Source organism: Athene noctua, chromosome 4, assembly GCF_965140245.1.
Source record: "Athene noctua chromosome 4, bAthNoc1.hap1.1, whole genome shotgun sequence".
Taxonomy (NCBI): Eukaryota; Metazoa; Chordata; class Aves; order Strigiformes; family Strigidae; genus Athene; species Athene noctua.
Genome location: NC_134040.1, coordinates 72,091,462 through 72,103,449, shown reverse-complemented (window position 1 = coordinate 72,103,449; position 11,988 = coordinate 72,091,462). Strand labels below are relative to the sequence as shown.

Here is an 11,988-nt window from a genome sequence, read left to right as displayed (position 1 = left end):
GTTTTAGTTGTTGTTGAGCAGTGTCTACATGGTGTCGAGGTTTTTTTCTTTTTATTTCTTTTTCCCACTAAAGGGATATTCCATACTATATGGTGTTGCTCTCAACAATAAAAGCTGGGGAAAAGCAGAAGGGGGGATGTTCATGGTTATGGAGTTTGTCTTCCCAAGTAACCACGACAAAAGCTGAGGGCATGCTTTCCAGGAGGTGGTTGGACATCTACCTAATGATAGGAAATAGCTAATGTGTTCTCTCATTTGCTTTGCTTGTACACACAGCTTTGCTTCACCTATTAATCTGTCTTTGCCTCAACCCACCAGCTTTGAGATTTGCTCTTCTGATTCTCTACCCCATCCCTCTGTGGGGGGAGTGAGCGAGAGACTGGGAGGCAGCATTGCTGCAGGCTGGGATCAACGCAACACAACGGACAATAGTATTTTTTGTTGCTTTTACCTTTTAAATATATTAAGCTAATAAATAGCCTAAATCATCTATAGATGGGGATATTTTGAGACAAGGTCCTGAATTTTTTTATTTGACTCTAGAGATACATTTCTTCTTCTGATGAGGTTAATGAATTGAATGGATTTGTTGCCCCAGAATGGCATTACAATTCAGTTTTTCTCCCTTTCCATGTTATTTGCTTTTATTAGAGTCTTTCTCAGTTGTTTTTCCATTTCCTGCATTTCTCTGGATTATGAGTCAGTTGTTTCTCTCTTACTTCACATGTTGCTTGCTCCCTTTCACAGTCTAAAGAGATGTGGATCAAATATCTAAACTGAAGTGTTTCACTTTATTTTGTGCTATTTTATATTAAGTGAAAGAGTTTGTTCATCAGTGAAGGACAGCAGAGAAATTGTAAGAAATCTTAATGTCTCAAAATGATGCATGAAGAATGCTTCTGTCCACAATTGTTCAACAGGACTGTACTTTTGGGAAGCCTCATCTCTAATCTTCTATTTTTCCGCTTGTTACATAGTCCTGTTTCTTAACACTTCAAGGGTTACAACGACTGCTCAGAATGCATTATAATAATTACACTTCTGTATCAAGGTTTTGGTCTTTTTTTCACTATAAAACAGACATATGCATTAGCAGAAGACAGAAAACATACAACTGCTACATTAAGCCAAGCAAAACTTTATTCACATATGCTATTCATTTTTTATGTATTAGATTTTCAGAAATATAAACTGATCTAGAAATTGGTAAAAACTTCTACATTATCAATAATATATTGTTACTTAGGATTTCAATTCTATTGATTGAGTGCAATAGGGACATCTACTTGATTTCAGTAAGTGCTGTTTCACAATGGTCATAAATTAAGTTCCTGTTATAGTAAGAATTCAGCTTTTCTTGTTTTGCAGAAAACCAAACTGTCATCTTCAAAGCTGTGTAACAGAGTCCTCAAAGACTCACATTAGGCCATGGCTTAATGTACTTGCTAAAAACCTTAACGCACTGGGTGAAAGGGGAAATATAAACATTTTTTCAGATATCACCCAATTATTTAAATTAGTTTAAACCTGAGAGGATTTTTAGGGACTTTGAAAGTATCTAACAAAATCAGTCAACTTGATCGAAGAAAGTAAAAATCATGAAGACTGGATACACATTAGAAGTAAAAAATTTTAGCTGTAATTAACCAGGAAAGGACACGTTCATCAGTATGAGTAGTTCCATGAAAACATTTGCTTTAAGAATGACAAATATCATCTCCCTCTACCTCTTTAGTTGCATTCTTGACTTCATGAAAATTTATGCCATTAAACCAGGAATATCTTCATTTTAGAGTTCCCACAAAAGAAGAGTGAAAAGCAGGAAAGAATTTATTTTCAATAGTAATTGTTATTCCTTTGTCATCATCTATGATGTCCTACACACTTGCAAAAAATTCAGTAAAAGATCTGAACTACCAGAAGACATTCAAACTGAAGGACAAATAGGCAGACATTACAGGAAACAGATAGTGGTAATAAGAGATTAATATACAGTGAGAAGATTTGTCTCCATAAATATAGACATTCACGTTGCTATGGATGGGCTGGCATACAAAAAAAAAATTTGCATTGCAGTTTCTTTGTTTCAAAGGTCAATGTCCCTATTGACGCGGAAGGCTTTGACACAACACACACGATCAGTGTGATCAGGTTAATGCCAGTTTATTATGGGATACATAGCAATTTATACCCTAGTATAAAGTACGCGCACCAGCTTCTAGTTGCTGATAGGTTGAGTCTATGTGTTCACGTGCCCTTCTAACTTCTGTGATTGGTCTAAGTCCAGTGTCCACGTGACTGGTTCCATGATGTTGGCATCTTGTTTTTCCTTCTGCCTCAGTCCAAAGTCCTTATCTTTTTGCTGTGTATGAAGTTTCTTTCTACTGCATCTGCAGTTTCTCAATCTAGCTTGACCTTTGTTATGTCCTTTACCAGAGCTGCGGCCTACATTTACAAACAAGCCATTCGGTCTGGATTGCTCACAATATGTCCATTGTCTTCTAACCACTCCACACCCTATAGTGGCTGCAATGGTATATCAGGATGTTCTTCACAAAAGACATTTTTTTATTACCTTTATTTATCCTTTTATCCTATTCTTTCATTACTATCTTGCCAGCTTCCCTGGTACCTAACACATTGATTATGTATGTGCTATGTAAAGAGCTACTGTTTCTATTTAGACTTTAGAAACATTTTAACAGGAGGAATTAAAAAAATAATTAAGAATAGTGATGGGTAAATAATAATTACATAATCTTTATTACATGGAAAACTCTTAACACCAGGATGAAATAATTTGGTACTCTTTCTAGCTGCTCTCCTGTCCTAATGTGTAATGGCTTCAGGCTGGTTACTTTAATGTTATGCATTTGCTTCTCCCTGGTGATCTCTGCTTGCGTTGGTTATTGTGACTCTTGTTTCACAAAAAAATAAATATTCTTCTCCTCATTCAAGCAGTAAATCCTACTAAATACTCTTGATTCTTGTTTGCTGCTGTTACAAAGCAAACAATAATGATAATAAATGAAGCTAGACAACTGCTCCAAAGAATTAAGATACAGTGATCTGACAGGTCAGACTTTGGGGTGTTTGTAAGGACACTGAATTAGCCAATTCACCCTTTCCTCTCCAGGCTTCTTTGTCCCTGAGAATTTTCCATGTCTTTCCAAGAGTTTTCCCTTTGTTGTCATTACAGTGGACTTCGGTCTCCTGCCCTTTAGTCTGTGTGCTGGAAGATGTACACCCTTGTGGAGGCAGAAGCTTGACTTCCTTCTCCTAGGGAGACACAAGTAACATCAGTTTAGTTTTTTGTCTAACAACAGACTTTAGAGGACGATAGGTAACTGCAAAATTAAACTTTAGGATTAGATTACATATACCTGAGTAAAATTTATATAATTTGAATTTTAAAAGGTAAATATATGTCCATGCACCCTTATATGTGCACTTACCAAAAATTCTGCTATAGACATCTCTATACACACAGAGACATTATTTATATTTAATAAAAATGTTGAATATAGGATTAATTAAAAAAAACCCCAGCCTATTTGGCCTATATACTCAATGTCCTGTACTAATATAAGGGTAAAGAAAAAATATCCCAATTCTGTTGATTAATTTATTATTATGACGGTTTTTTTGAGAAGGTGCGGGTGAGATTCATATGTTGTAGGAACACTAGGTAATATTTCTTTTTCTGATTCTCTCTCATGCACCATGAATTTCCCTGTAAGATGGCCTTCTTTATAAAGGCTTCAGTATACCGCATTCTCCAAGGAGTAACAAACTTTCACACCTATTTGCTGAGGTTGCACCTGCAAAATTTCTGTAAAACAAACAGCAGAATAATGGCTATAAGCACTGTGCAGGTGGGAGAAATCTCCTTCCACAGAGCGTTAAATACATGTTTGGTGGCACATCAGCTATTCTGACAACAACTGAATAATACCTGTCTAGACTTTGTACCTTGTAATACTCTTTCTCTTCCAAGGGCTTGCATAACTGTTTTGGAGAGAGTTTATGGTTACAGCTATTGCTTCTGTCTTTGGTGGTTCATTCCACATATTAATCACCAGCTGTGCAAAGACATTGTTTCCTAAATGCCTTTCATGCCTAATCTCTTCTCGTCTTTGGTTCATGCCTTCCTGCTTTGATCCTGCATGATCTCACTGAATAACTTGTTGGCAACAACCTTTTTCAGGAATGTCTTTTCAGTACTTTTCAGAGACACATTAACTGAGGTATTTTTCTGTCAATCTCAAATTTATCAGGTGCAAATTAACTTAATTTTCTTAATCTATGCCTTTGATATTAACCTCTCAATTTTCTCTTATTTTTAGTTTCTTCCACATTGCGCAGCATACTTCATGGAAGTCTAAGACTGTGTGTTAGACCTGTTGAAAAAGTTAAGAAGGGCTTCTTCAATATATTTTACTTCATTTCCCTTATCTACTCATTAATGTTCTTGACTGCATTTGATGGACCCCAACATTTAAGAAACTCAGCGCTGAAATACCGCAAAAACATAAATACTGATTTTGGACCACCTCAGAGCACCATTTTCTGTTTTGTTTTATTTTATTTTTCAATTTACAATCTTTAGCATGAAAATTTATGATTCTGATATTAAATTTTAACTGAAGATATAGTCAAATCACTTCTTAACATGAAGCGTTAATTACCATTTTCCTTGTAAGCACATAATTTTAAAAATTAACTTCTCAATCTGTTTCCAATATATCTCCTCCTTTTACTTGGTAGAGCACATTTCATTACATATCTCTTCCTATTACTTACTGCTTCCTGCTCTTCATACTGTTTACTCTTTGCATTTTTACTCTGCTTTTCATATTTTTTTCTGCTTGTATATTTTTATTCACTCTTCCATTCTTCATTTTCTTTCATATATTTTTGCTTTATTATCTACTTTTTTTAATGTAGCTAACACCTCTTTTGTTCTCTTCATGTCGTTTTCCATTCTGCCATTGTCAATCAGTTTAATCACATCTTACATTAATTTTCTATCAGTCATAAATTATGTACCAGGAATGAATTTCTGCTTTTCCCAGATACTCTGTGAAATACTTTCACATTTTGGGGAAGGGGGAGGCAGTACTCCAACAAGAGTACTGATATCTCAGTGTTAGGTTAGCATATGAGAATCAGTTGATATATTTTATCCAGCATTTTTTATGCGTGGATCCACGTGAATATTATTGATACCAATTCATTTTCAGATTTAGGAGAACAGTGATAATGATCAGGAAAAGACCATCTTCCACAATCACAAACCATAAGTGTTTGATTATGAAAACTGCTGTCATCAGTATATATTCACATATACTGATCTACAGAAAAAAATGAAAGCTACAAGAAAAGAGCAGGAAAGGTATTGGTTCTTTGTTTTCCAGAAGCCCTACAAAAGCAGGTGTTACTGCATAAACATCACAGGGATTTTTTGGGTACTGGACCATACCTCAACTACAAAAGGAAAACAAAACACGAGACACCCTCCTCCCCCAGACTCCATGAAAAAAGTGTTCCAATTCTGTCTGAGCTGAGAAAAAGTCTTTTCCTCACTGCAGATTTGTTGATCATTTTATCATGAATGTTAGTGACTGTAGAATTCTTGTATAGTAACTCACCTTTCAAAATTCATGTAGATAGAATCCACATCAAATAAGGATATAAGCCAATTTCTAATTTATTCAGTTAAGTAAATATGTGCTTTAAAAAAAATTACAGTATAATATTCACCCTTTTTTACGTTGCTCAATTACTTCTCGGTCACTACCAAAAAACACCACCATTTGAATTTTTATATCTGAACCTGATCTTAATTTTGCCAGGAGCCAAAGGAAATTTTTAAAGTTATTCCTGAATTGTGAATTTCAGCTGCAACCTGGTAACTTGGCTTTTCTTTTGCATTGTAAAAGAATTTTATTAAGAAAAGAATACTTTGTTTATAACTTTAAAAATGTAAGACACCTATAAATATGTGGCAAGTAGAACCAAAAGTCCTTGAGGAACATATATTGAATTGGGCTTATTGTACCAGAGTGGTTTTATTCCTGTTTAGCTTTGTACAAGCTGCAGCTACTAAGCGTTCCTTTGCAACAAACTTCAAGTGTGTCCAAAGGTCAAGAACAATCTTGCTTTTAAATGGAAAAAAAGCGAATGACATTTCATTGGTTGTAACTTCTACATATATGTATCTAGCTTTACTTTTTATATAATTTGTTGACATAGCATTTGTGTACTGAGAACTTTTAGTTTGAAATCACGACTAAGGTTTCCTGCCCTTGACTTGTTTGTAGCAGTGGAGTACAGTATTCCTTAAATTATATTTTTCTTTTTTCCACATAAAATGACAGCTGTGCTAAGCTATATCAGAATGAAGGTACATAAGTTTGAGTTTGGTTTTAATGAAGTGACATGGACAATTGCTGATGAATAGGAGAAAGATCTGACACTGACCTGTAGTCTAAATCTTCGACTCATAAAATATTACAAGTAATGTATTACAAAGATAGCAGTCCATCATAGTAGTTAATTTGTATTGAAATTTTAAAATTACCATTTAAAGAAAAATTAGTTTTTCTGTGATTTTTTTAAACACAGAGTTTAAGATTTGTATTTAGAGTTTAAGATTTAATATAAAAAAAAAAAAAAAAAGTTTAAGATTGGCTTTAGCTTGATGGTTAGGCTGATCATGCACATGAGCAGCCCAGATTCGTGCTTGCCTGAACAGAAAGGATGTTTTTTTTCCATACCTTGGAGATGAACAGTGAAAGAATAAGATGCAATTGTTGCAATTTTTGTGTATTTTAACAAAGGAAATTGAAATTAGACATAAGAAAAAATACTTCACAGTGAGAGTGGTTTAGCACTGGGACAACTTGACCAGAGAGGCTGCAGAATCTCCATCGCTAGAGGTTTTCAAAAATTGACTGTCTGAAGTACTGAACAACGTTCGAAGTTGGTCCTATATGACTTTAATGGGTCTCTACTAGCCTAAATTATTCTATGACTCTAACGTTCAGAACCATTACACAGATTATGGGAAATCCAACTTCAAATTCGTGCTCTGTCCAAATTAAAGGAGAGATCTGAATCAGGGGATCCCATATCCCACTGAATGCCAAGTCACAATGTGCTTAAAATAAGTTTCTTTGTTTCTTGACCCTTACATTACCAAAGTAATTATCAGTTGAACAACGAACAAAAAAGTTGTTAAAGACATTCCTTAATTAGCTGCTTTCTTCATTTAAATCCTAATAAGCTGAATCTAATTTTCAGTCTGTTTTCTGCAGATTCCTTCTTGAGGTACTTAATATCTGCCGATAAAGTCAGAGCACCTAAGATGATGCACCAAATGACACCCTGGGTCCAACCCCACCTGACACCAAGTAGCTCCGTGAACTTGGCAGCATCTAGTGGTCCACATTTGGTACAATAGGTTCTTATCACAGAATCAGCTAGGTTGGAAAGGACCTTGAAGATCTTCTAGTCCAACCATTAACCTAACACTGACAGTTCCCAACTACATCATATCCCTCAGCGCTATGTCAACCCGACTCTTAAACACCCAAGTCAAAAACAAGCGAGTCAAAATTATTTACTGTTTGTGATCTCTTAGCAAACACTGTGTATCTTTGTTGTGTGTCATCCAAGTGTCTTTGTGTTTCCTATTCGTCTTTGAACTCATGCTTCATCTTCAGCTGTTACTTAGATATTGTAGCCAAAAGAGATGGTTTGCACATGAGGAAGATGATGGCAAAATATTTTCTGTAAGCCAAGAAGAAAATTGCCTTGTTCTACACAAAGCAACTACATAAATGAGCTTTTCCTCTTGATTGTTATTTCTTATCTGTTTTCTTCCTTTTCTTCTTCCCTTCCAAATCATCATATGAAAACCAGCATAGAAAATGAGAGCCAAGCTAGACAGTGGCAGATTTTGTAGATACCCTTTGAACAGCTATGAGGAAAAGAATACAACTCAGGAAGACTTCTGGCTTTCTCCCCAACACACAGGACTAGGGCTTGCTGTGTCTACAGCCATGCCATGGTGCTGTTGCAGAGGCATGCAGGCCTACCTCTGCACTACAGCATGCTGTAAAGTCTCTAGTGCTCTATTGCTGTAGCATCAAGGTATACCTGAATGCAGTACTTCATGAATTTGACTATGTCACTTTATAAGAGAGGCCAGTACAAGAGCTAAAACTGAATTTCTAAGCTGTGTGATCCACATCAAATATAGTCAGTATTTCATTACTCAGAGACTGAGGTATCCAAAGAACAGGAAAATCACATAATGAAAGCACTTGAAATACAAAGAAGATTGTGGTGTGGCACTGCTCAACAGTAAAGGGTTCAATTTTGCTTCAGCTCTTTGCCAGCTCCCTCAGCACAGGCAGGGTCTGCTTACATGCATCCACTCAGAAGATCATTTTTGTGCTCAGTGCTTCAAATTCTGGGGAGCTTCTCAGGTTTGCTAGTAAGTGTGAGAATTAAGTTGGCTTCTGTCCTCTAAGCAGCTGCTCTGGGCTAAGAACACAGTGAAGTACAGTGCAGAAACATCTGAGTGGGGACCAATAAACTCAACAGCACCCAAGCTAACTGCATACCACCATTCGTGTCTCTGCATCATATTTTTTGATAATTCCATTTTATGGAGCTCAAGATAATAAATTTGCAGTGATTGTGATTAACTTCTTGATTTGCTAAGGTTCTGCACAATGCAGAAGTGATTAATCTTTTTCTGTACCGGAGGTGGCCTGTAGTTGATGGAATACCTTTGTTGCACCACACCTGCCCCAAGAAGCCAAGCTGATCTGAACTGGCTCTGTACTGAGCCAGTTCTGACTCTTCCTATCGAGGGCATGATTAATCCACCTGGATTTGATTATATATGGTTAATCCCCTTGGATAAACCACAGATGATGGGAACTGACTAAGCCTCTAATGCATAAGAAATATCATTATTCATTAACTTTAATAGCAGCTTGTGTGATCTAAAATAGAATAGTCTGTTTTATTAGAAAAATAAACAACTATAAAATAAAATGGAATTGGGTTTTTATCTCTACCAAGGATTACATTTGGAAGGATTTTAAAAAGTGGATTTTAAAAGATTAATTTAAAATAATCTCTAGTTTGATGGGATTTAAAATAGTATTAATTTATTTTAAAATGTATTTAAAGTCCTTTAAAAAGTAATTTTCTTTCTTTCTCTCTTTTTGCATGAAAACTTACCTTCCAATTTGTATCATACCATTGGCCTAATGTTAGTTGATAGGTATTTTAATTTTCACTTTAATTAATACTGATTCATAATGCTGTATGTGCATTAACTTCAGTCTTATACCTAAATAACAACGAATTATGAGAAAACCCCCAAAATACCAGATTCAGACCTGAGCCTTGGTGTTTTCTGTCTGATGGAATTAGAAATCCATCCTACAAATATTGGTTTTATATCTCTATTTACACAGACAGAAGTCAGCAAGAAATCCTTTAAAATAAGTAAAACTCAGGGGGAAAGGACATTTCTATTGTTTTAGTATTCCTGTTGTTACTTGAGGAAAACTAATGAAAATGTTTTGAACAAAGGTGTTATGGTGTTAGTAGGTGATTACCCTCCTTGTGAGGTTAGAAATGTTCACAAAATGCACTTAAAGATGATGGAAGTTGGAATACAATGTAGGAAAGAATGTGCTGTGAGTCCTCTAAAGTCATATTTCTTGAAGTATTCCAAATGTCTTAAGTGAGTGCTCCCTGTACTTGTGAAGGTGTTCTTTCTGATTCTTACTAGGTTTATACATTTAATTTTTTTCCCCCTCTGATTTCATTATGAAATGAGAGATATGAATCATTGAACAGATATAAACCTTGTAAGTAGGTGGAATTCAGGTCTGGGATGAATAATGGTGTGGGGAGAGGTGACTGTTGTGTGGATAGCACAAAGGTATTTACATTGCATGAATTCTGTGTCCTCTGTATGTTATGGAGGTCACTGCAGTTCCAAGTTATTTGTTTAGCTTTCTTTCTTTCTTTCTTTCTTTCTTTCTTTCTTTCTTTCTTTCTTTCTTTCTTTCTTTCTTTCTTTTTCTTTTATGCTTGATATTAGGAAGAATAAAAATCCCTTTCTGGGTAGGGTCAGAAATGTAATTGGGAAGCAAGCCATTAGGAAATTTAATATAATTTTTCTGGATTAACTCATCCGTGGTGAGAAGAATCAGAAAATGGCTTTCTTCATACAGATTTTTTGTTCAGAAAATAAAGGAGTATGTGCACAATTCTTTATGAAAACACACTTGGATGATCCAGAGTATCAGACCTGGCAGAATAATGAGATATCATATTTTATTCTCCTTACGTGCTTTCCAGCTGAGAAGAGTAACAATACTATACCACAGTAAGTCCTTAATCAGTCCAAACAAGGTAATGTGAGTCCTAGCCTGCCAGTTTGGGTTTTTTTTTACTGAAGACCAAGAGAATCGTTCTGTCTTGATGTTTACAATAACTTAAAGGCCAACTAGATTGCTAGCTAGTTTAGATTCCACTCATGTAGGCAGAAAACAGTCTATCCAATTTCAAGGTATTTCAAATACGCTCTCCAGCCTCATGTATTTATAACACAAATATATGATTTTTCTAATGCCACCTCTATAAGCAGACATCTCCATGTCATTAATATGATTTTCTGCTCACAGCAGTTATAGTACAATACAGACCCATTGGTTTTAGTGAGCTATTTCAATATTTATGTAAACATCTTAATGAAATGAGAATGGTGCCTAAGGTTTTTTGTTATAAAAGTACAGCAGAAACACAATAGACCCAAAAACCATTTACTGCAAAGCAACCTCTCATTTTCTTTGCATCACATGAGCACTTCTTTATTTTCCAGCCATTGAAAGATGAACATGGAGAAAGCAAACTACATCTGACTGTGCTCAAAAGCCTTCCATGCCCTATTGGTTGTGTGTGACAGTGGGAGCCCTCTGCCTAGACACCGGATTGCACCTCTTGTGCTGCAGCAGAGGGCCATCCTGCCATTAGGCTAATATGTGGCCATTGCAGGCAGAAATGAGGTGCAGGGTTGCTGAGGCTGATGGCTCTGGCATCCCTGGGGAGTGGGAGCATGACTACCATGGCAGCCCCAGTTTCTTCCCACCTGCGCAGCTTGCCCCAGGCTCACTGCTGCCCTCAGGCTCAGAGTGAGGAGGTATGGCACTCCTGGCTCTGGGCCATGAGTGACTATTTCACAGTACAAAACCTGAATGGTCGGGACGGTTGATATGGTTTTCAGATATCATCCCATTACTTGGACTTCAGATACTTAGTACTATTTATCACGCCCTCTGTCATTATTAACATCTTACCGTCTCCTGCTAAAAATCCTAAGCCACCACTGAAGATTCTTTGGTTCTCAGTACTTTTTATCCTTTCATTCCTTTTTTCCATGCCTTCTCAATTTTTCTATGCTTTAGAATATTTAATTGCTCTTAATTTTAATATATTTTTTCTTTTCAATTCACAATGTATGGCTACTATATTTCTAACCACTGTGGTTCATTACTTTGTTACCGAATCAGAAGAGCTTCAGCTACAGTTATCCCTTCTTGGTTGTGCAACTATGACTGATTAGATTAGCCACCTAAATATCACAAGCTAAATAGCTTGTATTCAGCTTCACACATGCATTTTTCTATTTACATTGCCCCTTCCCATTGATTTTGCTTCCAGCCTTCTCTAGCCTTGAGGAAGCAAATGTTTTTCATGTAACTATATGAAAGTGTTGTCTGTTTCTTTGCAATGATTACAATTCATGATTCCTGGTCTTGTGACAAACACTTATCCTTGGACAAACCAATGGTTATCTTTACCTTGTAGAAGGGAGTGATAAAGAAATATCCTATGTTGCATACAATATCTCTGTTGGACATTAACTCATAAAATTTTACTTCAGCCTATGTG

The 11,988-nt window shown here is 36.0% G+C and overlaps 1 long non-coding RNA gene across 3 annotated transcripts in view; it reads right to left on the bottom strand.

Annotated features, from left to right (window-relative positions):
* Window positions 1–1,275: 1,275 nt before the first annotated feature.
* Window positions 1,276–11,988, bottom strand: part of LOC141959786 (uncharacterized) — a 175,112-nt gene continuing 164,399 nt past the window's right edge. For all 3 annotated transcript variants that reach the window (XR_012633492.1, XR_012633493.1, XR_012633494.1), the window contains one exon: window positions 1,276–3,279. This is a non-coding gene — a long non-coding RNA (uncharacterized LOC141959786). The remainder of the gene's footprint in view (window positions 3,280–11,988) is intronic.